General features: G+C 40.6%; 1 protein-coding gene across 1 annotated transcript in view; it reads right to left on the reverse strand.

Annotated features, from left to right (window-relative positions):
- Positions 1–18403, reverse strand: part of LOC136882467 (serine/threonine-protein kinase 32B) — a 502648-nt gene that overhangs the window by 148101 nt on the left and 336144 nt on the right. The window lies entirely within an intron of this gene.

The following is an 18403-nucleotide window of genomic DNA, read 5'->3' on the forward strand; positions in this document are numbered from 1 at the left end:
TAAGCCAACGACACGGAGATGTTACCTTCAAAATACCCTTTAAATGCATATTACAGAATTTTTTATTATTGTGAAAGTATAACGTATGCACAAAGGCGCACACGAGATGCTGTCAGTTGGTACAATTATTTTTATTTACACGTATTTACAAATTAAACACACGCATAACCTTGATCACTGCTATCGAAAAAAAAAGCACATCACCAAGCCGCCATTTTAAAACAACTATATAACACAGCACATAGAGGTTACAACCTTGGAATACAAATAAAACAGATGACTGCGTAAAAGCATGTCACAAGTATAATCTTGCTACACCATAACTTGCTAACCAGTAACTCTCTTCCAACAACTCTTTAACCACTAACGTCGCCGTCAAGATAGTCTCTTTATATATATCCTGGCCAGGCTTCCAGAAAGGTACGTTACAAAAAATACCTCCGTGAAAATTCTAGAGTGCCTAATACAACGACTTTAATGTACAGAATATTCTCTATCGTTCTAGTGCCTGTTACCATTCCGGAAGTTACAGTGTGTTTCTCAATTATGGATTACAAATTATATATACATGTGAGATTAAATTATAATATTAATTTACAGGTATTTACATTAACGGAACTAATATAAATGTCTATGTTACAACACATGTTTCATGACATAACCTCACACACAACGCGATCGTATCGTAATAATACAAATATTAACTGGATGTAACAATTCACAGCCATACATACAAGTAATAATAATAATAATAATAATAATAATAATAATAATAATAATAATAATAATAATAATAATAATAATAATAATAATAATAATAATAATAATAATTCGAGCTCAATATCTGCATTAGTTACCCATGAGTGAGAGAAATATTGTTTTCAAGTTATAACTGTTTATCGCACTTGCGTCAGGTATTTACACATAAACAAGTATTATTAGGGTAACAAACGCGATAAATCGATTACATTATTACTATTTAACGAGCCACAGGAGAGCGCGGGTCCCTTATACTAATATATTCAGAAGGTATCCATGAACAACTTCCGAACGTTTGGCAGTTGATATTGGGTTCTTCCTATATATATTGAATCCATTAAGTAGTAAAGACGGGTACAGTATGCATGTATGTTATTATTATTATTATTATTATTATTATTATTATTATTATTATTATTATCGTAAAGCACCCCTTCCGTTAGTTTTAGCCTCTATCTGCGGTTATTATAAAGGGAAAATCCATGGTTACCACCGGTGTGACAGTTGAAACCGTAAAATGTTTGATAATTGTTAAGAAATTACGGTTTTTAAATTTCACTAACCTCGAAACAATATTCACCTACACTTGCTCAATAACCTAAATGATTAAATTATATTTACTATCAATTTAATAAGAGTAAAACAATGATTTACACAATGTTATAAGGTGTGACTGGAAAAGGACATAACTTTTGTGCCTACCAAGTTCATTGTCTGATTTCTGAGCAACTTTCCAATTAAAAAACATCATTGCTTTTATACATGAAACCAATATTTTACCACTTTTGATATCGATAGCAGTTAGACAGTAATGAGTAATATAATCTCATATTAATTTTGTTCCGGCCCCGTGGTGTAGGGGTAGCGTGCCTGCTTCTAACCCGGAGGCCGCTGGTTCGATTCCCGGCCAGATCAGGGATTTTACCTGGACGTGAGGGCTGGTTCGAGGTCCACTCAGCCTACGTGATTCGAATTGAGGAGCTATCTGACGGTGAGATAGCGGCCCCGGTCTCGAAAGCCAAGAATAATGGCCGAGAGGATTCGTTGTTGACCACACGACACCTCGTAATATGCAGGTCTTCAGGCTGAGCAGCGGTCGCTTGGTAGGCCAAGGCCCTTCAAGGGCTGTAGTGCCATGGGGTTTGTTTTATATTCATTTTGTAATCAGTGATTACGGGTTGGACATGTACAGTACAACTACACGCCATTTTGCGTAGAATGTACGTTTATTTTCAACATATTCTGAAATGTAATGTTAGAAATGTCGTGTGTTGCCTGCTGAACAGAATTGTTGGTTGAGGTAACTGATAATTGTGACGCCCACGATATTTCATAAGATTCTATCAACATTTTTCCAGACCTATTTCGGTACTTTAATTACAATGAATCATTTTTTTCTATCCATTACAAGTCTACCAAACCTGTTTACGTTTCAATTTTAAGAAAATATATATATTTTTTGCAGTGGAATAGTATTAATTCAATGAAAAAATTACCATTTGAAGTGAAATAAAATTAATTACAGACATTTATCTATATAATGAGGTACAGTAAACTAATGCGATCCAATACTTAATTTTTAGTACCAAGTATCCTTTTTTCCTTCCTTAAACTTGTCCTTTCTCAATATTCTTTATTTTTATTCTCTTTCCTATCTTTTCCCTGGTGATGTCTCTTTCCCTTCCTCTACTTCGTTTCCTTTATTCTTCTTTCTCTACTTTCGTTTCTCTTTCTTCTTTCTTTGGTCTCCTTCATCCTCTTTATCGACAAGATTTTCTCATTTAAAAAAATGTATTTAGTCCTCTTCCTTATCCTCCATTCTTCAGTTGCTCTTTTTCTTTATCTCCTTTTCCCCTCACTTTCACACCCATAACTTTTTCTTTCCAGCCTGTTTTCTTTTCCTTTCGCTTATTCTATCACCTTCAATTCCTAATCTTTTTCTTTACTTCTCATCTCTTTCCTTCTTTTCCTAATCCGCCTTACTCCCATTCTCTTCTGTCTACCTATTGCCTTATTCTTTTCTTTTTGAAAGGAGCTTGGAATATCGCGTCGTTCACCACCGCACAAGAGTTCTAATTAATACGCCAACGGATGAAATCCTGCAACTGATGGATGAGAGAAGAAAACCTTCAAAAACAAGGATCCTCTGAAGACACAGAGCACTTCAGAAGCTAATGCGGCAAATGAGTGAGAAATACAAAGGAACGACTACTCACAGAAGAATAAGAACTATTGAATTTGAAACATGGCTCATTCAACATGACTGTACAAGTAAATGAGGAAACTGGTGAAGTGCTCATTAGCACGAATGGAAACTTCTTATCAAGTAGAGAGGACAATCTAATTGAATGGAAAGAATACATGCAAAAACCCTTCTAGGACTCGAGAACTGATTATCATAGTATTCGAGCAAGTGACAGTATGGATATCACAAAAGCAGAAATGGAGCATGACATAAGAACTTCAAACAATGGGAAATATCTGTGTCCTGACGAGATGCCTGTTGAGATATTGAAATTGCCAGTGGAAGAATTGTTAAAACGAGTGACGTAAACTTATCACTCTTGTGAACAAGATTTTATTTCCTATCATGGTGAATTTACTTATTCTAAATTTAAATAATTTAATTATAAGTAATTTTGATTCGTCGCGATACAAATCGTCCATTTTTGATCCATGAATTGAAGTAAGAGGAGTGTACATGGGGTTACACTATTTTTTACAATTGGCTTTACGTCACACCGACACAGATAGGTCTTATGGTGACGACGGCACAGGAAAGGGCTAGGAATCGGAAGGAAGTGGCCGTGCCCTTAATTAAGGTATAGCCTCAGCATTTACCTGCTGTGAAAATAGGAAACCACTGAAAACCATCTTCAGGGCTTCCGAGAGTGGAGTTTGAACCCACTATCTCCCGAATGCAAAGCTGCGCGCATCTAGATCGGTCTCTCTCCTACAAAACATGCATGAGCAACCTTAATGAAAATCTACATATCTTAACCCATCAATTTTTAAAACTATTTTCATCTGGTGAGTTGGCCAAGCGGTTAGAGGATGTGAGCTTGCATCCGGGAGATAGTGGGTTAGAATCCCACTGCCGGCAGCCCTGAAGATGGTTTTCCATGGTTTTTCCATTTTCACACCAGGAAAAATGCTGGGGCTGTACCTTAATTAAGGCCACGGCCGCTTCCTTCCAACTCCTAGGCCTTTCTTATCCCATCGTCGCCATAAGACGTATCTGTGTCGGTGCGACGTAAAGCCATAAGCCATTAGCAAAAAAAATATATACTTTCTCATGTGAAAATGATGCTCATAGGGTCAGTTGGTGCATGCATTTCAGTAGGCTTGGCAGACTGATATGTAATAGCAACTTCTGGCTCGGTGAGGAAAACAACGGGAAACTACCTCACTCCTCATTTCCCTAGTATGCCTCTTCAGTGATGCCTAGGCCATCTATGACAGCTGTTGGCGGAACTGTTGAGGATCCAACCAGCCTTCGGGCTGAGGACTAAACAAACAACAAAACAACAGCAACTTTCTCATGTACACTTTTTCGATAACAGGATTTATAAGGGAGATATCATTAACGAAATTTTTACAGTCTAAGTCCTAGCGGACATCGCCCAACAGTCAGTGCACGTAGAATAGATTTCATGTAACTGGATAACTGGAAAGCTAAAAGAAATATTTTAAGCAAACTTCATATTTAGAATCCACCTATCCAAAGGTATGTTTTAATAATAATAATAATAATAATAATAATAATAATAATAATGGAAGAATGGTACCGCCTCCAAACCCGGAAATCCACAGAAAAATGATCTAATATTGCGGCAGACCTAAGGAAAAGAAGGCTAAAATTTTATGGACATGTTAGGAGGCTTCCAGAAACTAGATTAACTCACCAAGTTCTTGAAAGAGTTAATAAACTGAAAAATTTCCCTTGGTTACAACAAAAGAAAAGCGGACATGAAGAAGGCACAAATTCAACCAGAAGAAATTTTGAATCGAAATATATATAGAAATAAAATTGACAAGTGGGAAGTTACTCCAGAGAATGATGTACTAAAACGAGTAGGTACCAAGTGGACGGAAGAAAGGAAGAAGCTCTTTAGTCAACAGATGAAAGCATCCTGGATCCTCCGCAAACGAAATCATAAATAAACCTTCGTGTGTTCCGAAAGGGACCATTCACGCATAATACTTTTTTTTTTGCTAGTTGCTTTACGTCGCACCGACACAGATAGGTCTTATGGCGACGATGGGGGACAGGGAAGGGCTAGGAGTGGGAAGCAAGGGGCCGTGGCCTTAATTAAGGTACAACCCCAGCATTTGCCTGGTGTCAAAATGGGGAAACCACAGAAAACCACTTTTAGGGCTGCCGACAGTGGGGTTCGAACCTACTATCTCCTGAATACTGGATACTGGCCGCACTTAAGCGACTTCATCTATCGAGCTCGGTCATGCATAATAATAATAATAATAATAATAATAATAATAATAATAATAATAATAATAATAATAATAATAATAGAAATGGTGGCGTAATTATTGAATGGACTCAAATCTTCTATTTTTAATTAACTTGTTTCTTTTTCAGGTATAATTTTCTTACATGTTTTCTTCTTTCATGTAGTTTCTTCATTGTGTTCCGATTGGCTCTAAAAACCTAACAGTTATAAATTAGTGAGGCATTGTTCAGTCTGCAGGTGTTGGTCCAACAAAGCCGTGAAGTTAATGCCAATGTTCATACTTGTTTCATAGATTATGAAAAACCTTTCGATACAGATCGACATGACATACTGTACTTACGGACATCCGTCTAGAACTTGGACTTGTTTGGTGGACGTGACATACGAATTATTGTAAATCTCTACTGAAACCAGAATGCTGGGTTAAAAGTAGATGGTCAGCTTTCAGAAACATTCCTCAAGGCTGTATTCTTTCCCCTATACAATTTTGCGTCTACTCTGAATGTATTTTTCTAAATGCCCTTTATGTAAAGACTCAAGGAGTGTTGGTTAATAGACACACCATTACCAATATCAGGAATGCAGATGGCACTGTCCTACTTGCAACCAGTCTGCAGGCTCTGCAAAATCTACTCGCTGTGGATAATAAAGCCAGCAATATGATGGGGTTGAGGCTGAATATGGAGAAAGAAAAGTGGGTGGCTGTCAGCAAGAAAGGGGATGGTATCATTCGACTCAAGATCAAGAAAGTGGCATTCTTGAAATACTTAGGATGCCACATAGAGGGACTTCTCTCGCGAGATCCGATGCAGAATTGTGCAGGAGTCTGGAAGCATTTTAAATGTGGACAGAGCGAACGACGCTCAAAATACCTCGGAAAGCCACCAAAATTACCAACTTGGAAATTTTTAATCACATGAACAAACAGCCTAAAATTCTAAATACCGTCAAGAAAAGAAAACTTGAATACTTTAGTCATATGATACGAAACAAGAATTGCCATCTTCTACAAATAATACTCCAAGGAAAATAAATGGAATAGGAGGTCCTCGGTGACGAAGTATACAGTGGCTCAATAATTTAAACCAAAGGTTTAATACGGTTTCATTGTTTAGAAAAGTTACGGTTAAGAAAACGATCATGTTACGTACTGCCAACGTTCTGGCAGGACAAGACACGTGAAGAAGATAAGTTTCCGTTTGCGAAAAGCTAATGATCATGAATTTCAGTAAATGAGAGTCAATGTCACATCAAGGAGAACTGCAGGATCTTAACTTGTGGCTGTAGAATCTTTGGCGACAAAGGTCTAGGGTAACGACTAATGTGACGTCATTTCCCATCACACATTTTGACGCATTACAAAGGGCACTAGGGGAAGTTTTGCAATACGCAAAAACGGTTGGCTGGACACCCCTGTTGTGATGAGGGATGAAAAGAGGGGTGAAAACCGCTCTAGAAGACAGCAAGGCGCGACCTTCACACCAATTGTTACCAAGTAGTGGGATTGAACGCAAATTAAGATGTCATTGTGATCTAAAGGTGAATATCGCGCAGTTATCCGCTACAGTTTTTCTTGTGGATTAACTGTTGACCAGTGCCTGGAGGAAATGACTCCTGTGCTGGGGAAAGACTGTCCACATCGGACAACAATTTTCCGCTGGTACAAAGAGTTCCAGAGAGGAAATTTTGCGGTTGAAGACGATCCTCGTTCTGGGCGACCGTCTGAATCAGTGACTGAGTAAAAGGTTCAAGCTGTGGGGAAAATGCTGCAGCAAGAGAGGCGGTAGACATACTGTATCGGCAGGTAGAAGAGACCCTCCACATCCTTGCACCAGCTATTCATTCAATTCTGCACGACCATCTCCATGTTAGAAAGGTTTGTTCCCTTTGGGTGCCCCATTCACTTCCAGAGGAACAAAGGGCACATCGAGTGAAATGTGCCGAAAAATGCTAAAACAATTTGAAAATGGGACTTCGCGTAACGTCGATAGCATCGTTACAGGTGACGAAACTTTTTTTATTATCACTATATCCCAAAAAATGCCAGAACAAGGTGTGGCTGTTTGAAGATGAGGGTACTCCTGTGACTGTGCGAAAGTCAATGTCAGTGAAGAAAAGAATGATTGCAGTATTCTTCACTAAACGGGGAATCCTGACTCGGGTTGTGCTAGAAACACAAAGGACAGTTACTGCGAAGTGGTACAGTGAGACTTGTCTGCCTCAGGTCATCCAGGCTCTCAAGAAGCTCCGTCCAAGGTCACGGCTCAACACTTGGCTCTTGCATCAAGACAATGCTCCAGTACATCGTGCTAATGTAACAATAGATGTTCTTGCCAGATCAGGGTTGACTGTGCTTGATCACTCTCCAAACAGTCCCGATCTTGCCGCATGTGACTTCGAACTCATCCCAGAAGTGAAGATGAAGCTGAAAGGGCGGCGTTTTGCATCCGACGAGGAGCTTCTGGCAGCATGGGATCAAGAGCGTGAAAATGTAACCGAAGAAAAGTGGCAGAGTTGGTTCAGTGACTGGTTTCGACGTATGGTGAAGTGTACTGAGTGTGGCGGAAATTATTTTGAAAAAGTCTAAAGCGTTCACTCACATTGCAAAACTTTCATGACAAAAGAAGAGGAGTATAACTGAAAGTCCCGTTGTAGTAAGAGATTATTTGGCAATTTATTACGATTTGTTAAGAATGAAGCCATACCCTTCAGTGTCGACTTAGTCAAATGTAATAAATCACTTAAAAATCTGAGAATGTTCTTGTAGAACGAGACATGTCATTCTTTGCATATATTTTTTTTGCTAGGGGCTTTACGTCGCACCGACACAGAAAGGTCTTATGGCGACGATGGGATAGGAAAGGCCTAGGAGTTGGAAGGAAGCGGCCGTGGCCTTAATTAAGGTACAGCCCCAGCATTTGCCTGGTGTGAAAATGGGAAACCACGGAAAACCATATTCAGGGCTGCCGATAGTGGAATTCGAACCTACTATCTCCCGGATGCAAGTTCACAGCCGCGCGCCTCTACGCGCACGGCCAACTCGCCCGGTCTCTCTTTGTATATTAGTGTGTATTTTTACAGGTATGTTTATAGTGTTATAATTTATATTGTAAGTGCAGTGTGTTTGACAAACAGAAAAGTTTTTTGTTATATTTAATGTATTAGGAGTAGAAATTCCAAGGGCCGGCTTCGCGGTATAGGGGAAGCATGCCTGCCTCTTACTCGGAAGCCCCGTGTTCGTTTCTCGGCCTGGTCAGGGAATTTTATCTGGGTCTGATAGCTGGTTTGAAGTCCACTGAAATGAAATGGAGTATGGTTTTTAGTGTCGCGAGTGTTCGAGAACATGTTCGGCACGCCAGGTGCAGGTCTTCTGATTTGACACCCGTAGACGACCTGCGCGTCATGATGAGGATGAAATAATGATAAAGACGACACATACACCCACCCCCGTGCCAGCGGAATGAACCAACGATGAGACCCCTGTGACCAAAGGCCAGCACACTAACCATTTAGCCATGGAGCCGGACTTGAGATCCACTCAGCCTCCGTGATTACAATTGAGGAGCTATCTGACGGTGATATAGCCGCCCCAATCTAGAAAGCCAAGAATAACGGCTGAGATAATTCGTCGTGCTGACCACACGGCACCTCGTATTGTGCAGGCCTTCGGGATGAGCAGCGGTCCCTTTGTAGGCCATGGTCCTTCGGTGCTGTTGCGTTATGGGGGTTTGGTTTGGTTTTTAGAATTTTCAAGGTAGCATCTAACATTCATCTCAAGTTGAAGAAAACCAACGGAAAATCACGCGAGGGACGATCAATAGATGGATTCTAACTTAGTCAAGAGTCAAGTTGAACAAACTTCACTCACCTCGGTGTCATAGGATCATAAAAATGACAGTTTCTCTCATGTATTTATGAATATTGCAGACAAAGGGCTGTATGTTAATGGCCCGACAATATGTCTTCCTTTGTCCTGGAGTCGCGAAGTCAATGTGTTGTCTACAAGCTGATGAAATATTCATAGAGCATACGATAAAGTGGAAAATGTCCTTCACGTCTTAGTCTTGTAACTTGAGGCTTGTATTAGCTAGAGCGGGTGGAGGAACAGATGAAACTCTAGCCCCGCTAGAAAATGATGTATTACCGTCCGCTCGAGATATTACATCAGGCGGGCATGACAAGAACTTCACCTTTTTTTTTTTTACATCCGGTGCTGTTCCAGTTGGCTTTGGCACAAAGCACACTGTAGCGGAAGTTTAACTCCTTCAATCTTAGTTGCCGTGGATGATACAAAACCATTTATAGTCGTGACAAACCTAGTCTAAATTTGCAAATGTAGTACATTCTTGCAGAAAATGTCGGACATTTGATATTATAAATATTTAACCAGTCTTCTTGAAAATATACGTAGAATACAATTTTATAATTTGACACATATATGCAACTTTGTTATAGGCTGTTTAGCCTTTCAGCTTTCAACCTGCAAGATTCTGTGAACTAAGTAAACACCTCCACAATATTGTATTTATAGCTATTTCTGTGGCCTCGTTCAGCTGAATAAATCAATCAATCATGATAAAACAGGATGTTCATATTCTTAAGTTCTTAAATTCTCAAGTTAAATGATGTTTCTTTATGAAAGTTCATCGGGCTGGACGCATACTGTATGTGACTGGTTTTATGAACACTCCCCCGCCCTATTACATCTCGATTGGCCTGCAAAATCACTTGACTTGAACCCCATTGAAAATCTGTTGGGAAATGGAACGGCGGGTAAAACGCCGACATCAGTATCCCCACAATTTGGTGGAATTGCGCGAACTAATCCTCAGCGAGTGGCTTTAACGGGGATGCGACATACCTGTACAACCATGGGGACTCGCTACCTAACGATTCCAGTGGTTATCTCAAGTTCAGAGGTGGAGTTACATGGTATTACATGATGCTTGTCCTGTGTAGAGATGAGAAGAATGCAAGAATGAGGAATGTGACCTGCAAACACGAACTTCCTGTTCTGCCCAGACAGATCGGCTCTTATCTGCTACACGAAAATATTGACTCACACTTTGCAGTTTTACAACTGACAAGAGCGAAGAGCTGCCAGTAGAAGATAATACAAAGTCGCCTGGGTACTAGCGGAGTTGCTATGGTAACCATTGCGTCGCTGGCTCTGCTGGTGAAAACCCCTTCGCCCCGTGCCTCACCGTGCCTCACCCAGCAATAATGATTTCTACAGGGGTGACTAAATTATTGTCCGCGAACTTATCAATCTTTGTACCTAGATTTATAAATCTTCATTATTAAGAACAGATGTTTGCACAAATATGCGGATCCCACCATACTTAACATATTTGCACTATGTTTGTGCAATCTGTAGATTCTCAGTGTAAAACTCGTTGTCTTTTTATACGTATTTAATTATCGTACTGTCACTCAAACAGCTCTAGCTTCTGTACGCATGACTAGATCTCCAAATTTTGTTACCTACACAAAATTATCAATGGCTATGCCGCATGAAATACTCTTCCATACTTCGCTAAACACGTTCACCCCGGCCCAACACGCAACCGATATATTTATGTGTCCCATCCGCGCCCAACCTTACAACAACGCCCCATTTTCCACCGTCTCCCAACTCTTGGTAACTCACTACCCGATACTGACATATTCACACACTTTGCACCCTTCAGACACAAAATCCACACATTATAGGCAAGCAACTCAATGCTGAAAACATCCTCGAGATATGAGCTACGTATTTTAGGTAAATAAAATGTAATAAAGTATGAGAATATATTCTTTATTTATTCCTAAAATTACAATCCTTCTCTTAATCATCACTATCCTGTCGATTAAATTAGCAGTTTTACTTTTTCCACCATTAGGAGCGCTAATGTGAGTCAATGCAGAGTTTCACTTAAGCCCTTATAACTCCTTTTCGTGTGGACACACATCCCACTCTGACGAGTCTAGTGTCAGACCTAAGATGAAACGCTGGTTAATAGAGCAAACGCCTGAAAAGTCTTACATCTGACAGTCTCTACCTATTCAGAAATTATTTCTCAGACATATCTTGAAAGTCGTTCCGTCTTATTATAGGCTTATTTCTGTTAGGAACACCATTTAACAAATCTATGTAAAGCAACTCTGCATCAAACACGTGATTCACGGCGGCCATTTTGCTTTTAACCTCGAGTTAACAGTTTAACCCAGGTGAAAGGAGGGGTTAACATAACTCCGGCCTTAACCTAGAGTTAAGAAATTAACCCTCCTCGATGAAACAGAATGAACAGTCACATTCAAAGTTAAAACTGTATTACTCGTGGTTAAAGTTTAACCCACGTTGATGAAACCGGCCCTAGGAGATTTATTATGTACCTTCACTTACACAAACGCCTGTCTCCACTTTTATATTTAAAATAATTACCACTGGAAACTTGACGAGCTCAATGCCATTTGTGCAGCCAGTGGTATATTGTTAGCACTGTTTTTTCTCTCTTTGGTAGACGTTTACACTAGGGTAGGGGGCCAGTGCTTTCAGAATTCCAAACTACTGAACAGAATTGAATGTGACGCATATTTCCTCAGCTAGGTTGAGATCAAACTCCAACAGCTAATGTTCACAGCAGGCGAGCCTAGGACTGTGGCCTCTTGACCTTTGAACTGTAACTTTATTACCTCCACCCCTCGCTGTGGTGTATATGCAGATGACGGGCTGTCAGACTCCAGAGTGGAGGGAAAGAAGAAAGGAAGTAGTGTGCCGCCTGTAAGATGCGTGCTTGGCGTCGAGTGGACAACTGTCGTCGGCGGATTATCATCAGCTGGCGGATGTAAAATCGATGTCGAGCTGCAAGTGAGGAGGAGAGCACTACAGAGTGCACCTCAAGTTGACGCGCATCTCTCTCTCTCTCTCTCTCGATATAATGAGAACAGCCTGGGACCAACAGCGTATCCCTGAGGAAACCACAAGACATGGAACACTAGACAGAATAGGAACGGCAGACTACTGGGATATGGGGATTCACAATAAAGAAAAGACGGTGAGTATGAAAGTGTAAATACTTGAGCGAAAGATATTGAGAAACAGAGAATCGTATCGAAATATAAGACCTAAAGAAACAAAAATTCTGCAAAATAAATAAAAATGTGACAAAGAAAGAAAGAAAGAACGAAAGACAAACAGAGAACTAAGAGGCATTTCGTGGTGGTTAATGAGTACCTACAAGAATAAAGGTTATAGAGAGAGAGACGTCGAGAATCGTTATTTGTTGGATGGAGAGGAGGCAATAATAATAATAATAATAATAATAATAATTGTTACCGTATTTTAGTGGTAGGTAGAGGTGAAAGAAGGTGCGGGTGTGAACGGGTCTCAAACTACGAAATTAAAGTTAATGTAAAATTTAACAAGGTTATATTCTCTTTCCAAAATTCAGAAATAACACGAAAGACAGGTACAGAGTAGCAAGGCAATAAAAGTACAATTACAATATTTACAGGATTTGGGCTTCGAGCCCCGACCTCACAATTCTTGAGCAATTAGCCCAGTTTTACCCCAACACAAGTTTCAACAGAGGGGCGGAAAACCCCATTCATACCCAGGAGCACTTGCTCCAAATTACACAGTAAAGCCTGCTTGAGGCGCGCAGAAAACAAAATTTTCAAGAAAGAGCAACCCGCTCTCAAATTTTAAGCCTGTCAAAGGCCACACCTAATTCCACCTTCAAGCTGTCCTCTAAGGACATAAACACAGGGGTAAAATACCCAACCTACTGAGGCCTATTGAGTGAGAAAAGGTTAATTATATGGCCTCTAAAATACCAACTTGAGGAGGCGATCTGCACTCCTAATGCATTTGTTTTAAAACCTAATCTGGCTCTAGGCCACTAATGCAAGGGCTAATCCCATACTACAGAGGTGACTTTAGAAAAGAACAATTTACATTACATTAAGGAAGAATCGGTTGTGAGAAATAAGTTCACCTCAAAACAATATGAGTGGGAGCTCGAGAGGGTTAAGCACTCTCTATCCCAATATGTAGCTTAAAAGGTAGAATAAATACAAGGTGTCTTTACATTTTAGGGAAAGTTACATGGTGGAAACGCTTCGGACCCGCCCCGAGAGTTAAACTGCTGAGCTAGCAAGAAAAGAAGTTATTAACTGGCCATTACCTGGTTGTTGAACTGCTGCCCGAAGAAAGAGGCGCTTCCCGCCCCCTGCTATGTACTTTACACACTGAAAGATGGTACTGAAGTGGCACCGAGACCCGAAAATCAGCAGTTTATATACTCTCGCGGAAAGTTCGAGGCGTTTTTGAAATGAGCACACCCTCCCACAAGGATTTTATTGGTTCACCAAGAAAACCCCTACACAATACGAAGAAGAAACATATTATTGGTGGAAAATTAATTCGAGAAATTCAGGATTGGCTAAATTCAAAACAAGGGGAAAGAAAGGGTTATACAGCCAACTTAAACAATAACAGAAAGAAATTTAACAAGAAACAAACTTTCGAAATAAAAATTTCTCCAAAAGAAAAACAGTTCTTTCACTTCGCACTAGGATGCACCATTGTAGTTTTTCAGTAGTGTCCTCTAGAAGAGAAAGTTCACACTTCTTACTACAGGTAAAACAAAAGTACATCAAAAATGACCGAGTTCAAAAACTCCAAGTAGTGACATCTTCTGAGAAACTTGAAAATTAATACCGTAGATAAAGTTCAGACTTCCTCCAGCAGGGGAGTTTCAATTGGCGCAAATTTTAAATAAGCGGCGTGGAGGTGTACCACCCGGTACAATAATAATAATGACGTGTGGCCTACGAAGAGGCCTAAATCCAGCCCTCCAGCCAGAGGAATTATTATTATTATTATTAGTATTATTATTATTATTATTATTATTATTATTATTATTATTATTACAATTTGCTCTACGTCGCACTGAGAAAGATACGTCTTATGGCGACGATGGGACAGGAAAATGTTAGGAATGTGAAGGAAGTGGCCATGGCCTTAATTAAAGTACAGCCCCAGCATTTGCCTGGTTTGAATATGAGAAACCACGCAAAACCATCTTCATGGTTTCAAACCTACTATCTTCCGAATAATGGATACTGGTCGCACCTAAGCGACTGCAGCTATCGAGCTCGGTGCCAGAGGAATGAACCAACGCAAGTTATGAAACAAATCCCCGAGTCGGCAGAGAATCGAACTCGGGACTACTAATATCAAATGCCAGCATGCTAACCAATTTTCCATGCAACCGTACGTAGTGGTGATTACTGTTTTACGAGAAAGTACAACTGGGCAACCATTCTCTATGAGCACCAATCAGAGGGAAAACTGGAAGAGTTCCGAAGCTTGCAAAAATTAAGGTATCGGCAAAAGAGGGGAAGGGCCATGAAGGGTATGGAAAAGAAGGATCTCCTAGGCCTCCTAAACTAATACCGTCTGGGTTGAAAAACGACAAGAGTTGACCAGGTCGGATAGGATAAACGTGAGGAGCCTAGCGCAAATATATTGAAGCAATTTAGGACTCAAATAAGGGGCCTATGGGAGCCAACCCTCGCTCGCAAATTCAGAGCCCCTGGGGACCCTTTTAGCCACCTCTTACAACGGAAGGGGATACCGTGGATTTTATTCTAACACGCCCTCCCACAATGGGTTATTGGGTGGAGAACAACGGAAAGTGTTCTGGAAGACAGGTTCACTTAAGAGTGAAATATTTTGATTGTAAATCTGAAGCTAAAACATAAAGTGAGGAATATTCTGCAACATTCGCAAGTTATTAAGCAAAGAGTGGTTCGCATCGGGAAAGTCAACCTGGCTACACTGATCTGGAGCTGTATTTACTGCAGGAAGTTACTCAGCGTAACGACCTGTGAGCAACTACAATAGTATAAGAAAACGGTCTTGAGCCATGAAGTATGGGGCGGGATTTAAGCGTCGTCTGCGACAACTTAGTCCATAAAGCGGCGACAGTTAAAAACTTGTCCTAGCTTGATCCTGTGAAGTAAGAAACATGTTTATAGAACTAATTCCTCCGGCAGGCAATCTCAACTAGGAGATGGATGCAATTTACCACCGGATGTGCTGCTTCCACGAGCCGTTTAGTAGTGAGGAAAAAAGCTGACACGGGTAGAAAGCAGGACCAGTGATTATAGAGTAGGAAAGAAGATAGGACTGTCAACTGGCCGGTACAGATTCTTCAACGGCCCTGTATTTTCCCAATTTTTTATTTTTTTATTCAAAAGACAGACAAGGGAAATTACTGCCATGTAATGTACAACAGAAAAGTATTTGTAGAGACAAATTGCTATTAAGCTTGGACTTCAAATTGACGGAGAAATTTGCCAATAGAAAATGTGTCTAACAACGTGAAGATCTCTTGTTCTAGAACGGAGGTGCTCAGCTGACCGCCCGTTGAGGCTAGCCCAGTGCGGCCGGGCTGGTTTGACGTAATTGCGGGCAGCTTACGTAGTAAGCATACGTCACAGTGAAGCGAGAGAGCGAATACGCTTTGCAGGGAAAGGAACAGTGACATTTGATTGTGATTACGAAGCTCTCTTCCAATACCCAACGAAATGCTGATTGGGATACAGTATTTAAGAAAGAACACTCTAACGGCAAGGAAACCGATCGGTTTGATTTACTCTGCGCTCGATATAAACAGTTAGTTCTATTTTCTTATATTTATACATTCAAATAAAACTGACATGTTACAAGTTTTGTGTTACAATTTACAAAAGGTGCATGGTTTAAGCGTACAAGCTTAGCTTACAATTCCTTGGATGCGAATGACGGTATTTCCATTTAAAAAGGCAAAATTCCTGTTATTCATTCAGCAAAATGTAATATACTCACATAATTCAACAAGTTTACTGCGTGATTTGGCACAGTGTTGTAGTGTTGTGTGACTTTCCCTCTTCACTGAATTTCTGAAAATAATACTTGAAACCTATCAAGGCGTCCGATGGCGAGGGAGTATCATATCTAGTGGGGACATAAATATTTACTAGCCAAGATTAAATTATAACAACAACAAAATGCAAATGCCTTTAAATAAATACCCTAAATGATGTTATTCCCAGTAAGCATGATTGGATTGTTGGCGAGTTTATCAGATAAAATTAAACCCAGGCAACCACAGGCCACAGCTTATCCACTTTATATTATATTAGAAATTTTATTAAAGCACCTCGTAAAATATAATAGTGAAAATTGTAATTCATTACGCACAGTGCAAAAATATTTGAGGTTATAGGCTTAACTCTTTATTGTATCCGTTAAAATACGTAAAATGCAGTGAACATAAATAAGTTATTTCTTCATTATGTTCCGCTTCCATCTGAAACCCTGGTATCGCCGCAGTCCTCGAGACTGACTGGGAGAACTTCGCCCATCCCTCACAGCTTGTGACGTAAGCACAACGTCACCGTAGCTGAACAGCACACTCTCATCGCCTGCCTCTTCCGCCCGGTTACAGTGCCGTGCGCCCGCGTGATGAAATGCCCAGCGTGAGCACCCAGAGCCTCTCAAACGTCCAAAATCTCACGCCCGCAAACCGATGCGCAGAGGTTCCGTGCACCGAGCATCGGTCCGACTCGGCTCGCTTCTGATCAGCGTTTTGTCTCGGGGCGACTCGGCTAAGCTCGACTCAACTCTGCTCTGATGGCATAGCGTTGCCGAGCAACTGAGGAAGGGGCAGACAGGCGTAGGGAAGAGAGACACAGTATTATTGCTTAAAATCCAGGAGTGCGGGGGTCTGCTCTGGCCAACCTAGCGAAGTCGTCTTTTGCACTTTGCGCCGCGCAATGCACTGGTCTAGACAGTACACGAAAATTGCGTGAAATATTTCAACAACAAGGAAAATTGCATCAGATAATTCACTTCAAGTAAAAGCAATTGCTCAACAACATTTTGCTACCTCACTCAGCAATTCCTCTGTTGAATTTGTCTTCACTTGAAAGCCGCGAACAATTTATGGACTCATCAACAAAATCGTGTGAATGTGCCGTTAGTCGAAGTCGAACTGTGGACAGGAGAAGAAGAAAAATACAATCACCGGGCGAGTTGGCCGTGCTCGTAGAGGCGCGCGGCTGTGAGCTTGCATCCGGGAGATAGTAGGTTCGAATCCCACTATCGGCAGCCCTGAAGATGGTTTTCCGTGGTTTCCCATTTTCACACCAGGCAAATGCTGGGGCTGTACCTTAATTAAGGCCACGGCCGCTTCCTTCCAACTCCTAGGCCTTTCCTATCCCATCGTCGCCATAAGACCTATCTGTGTCGGTGCGACGTAAAGCCCCTAGCAAAAAAAAATACAATCACACTAAATTTCATTCATTTATTGACAATGAAGAAAGAACTGTGAAGGCAACTTTCTCTAGTTCACAGATTAAATTAAAAACTTTCATATCTGAAATTAATTTAGTTCACGTTCTAGTGAATTTAAAAATAGCATATATTATTATTCATCCATTGAGTAATTTTAAGGGATATAAAAGCGAACCAATGAACGTATTCCCTGTAATAACATTTTAAATAATACACAATTTATAATTTCTTTCACCATTTAAGCCTATTATTATTATTATTATTATTATTATTATTATTATTATTATTATTATTAGTGAATTTTACAATGCTGACATTTGATCCAAAGGTTCCCGGGTTCGAATCCCGGTTGAGACGGGGTTTCAACTTTCATTAGTTAATTCCAATGGCTCGAGGACTGGATGTTTGAGCAGTCTAAAAGGAGCTGCCGAGAGAGAGGGCATCAGATGCGCCTGATATCGCGGAATGTCATACTTGGCCTCCTCGATCCCCCGACCTCAATCCCTGTGATAATTGGTTGTAGGGTTACCTGAAGTCGCAAGTCTAACGCGATTATCCGGCCTCATCAGGGATGCTAAGAGACAACATCCGACGGCAATTTCCCACCATACGTAAGCATGTGCTGTACAGTACTGTTCAGAACATTGTTTCTCGACTACAGGTATTGTTGATGACTGACGTCCGACATTTTGAGCATGTGACATGAATAGAGCCCGGATTTTTACGCATTGATAGGTTAGAACGCAAACTTACTGAAGCGAGTAGCAAATATAGTTTACCTTCACAACGACTATGCTATGGGGTTTGCATAAACATTAGGGGTACGGGCCATCAGGACCCC

The sequence above is a fragment of the Anabrus simplex genome, chromosome 10, assembly GCF_040414725.1.
Source record: "Anabrus simplex isolate iqAnaSimp1 chromosome 10, ASM4041472v1, whole genome shotgun sequence".
NCBI lineage: Eukaryota > Metazoa > Arthropoda > Insecta > Orthoptera > Tettigoniidae > Anabrus > Anabrus simplex.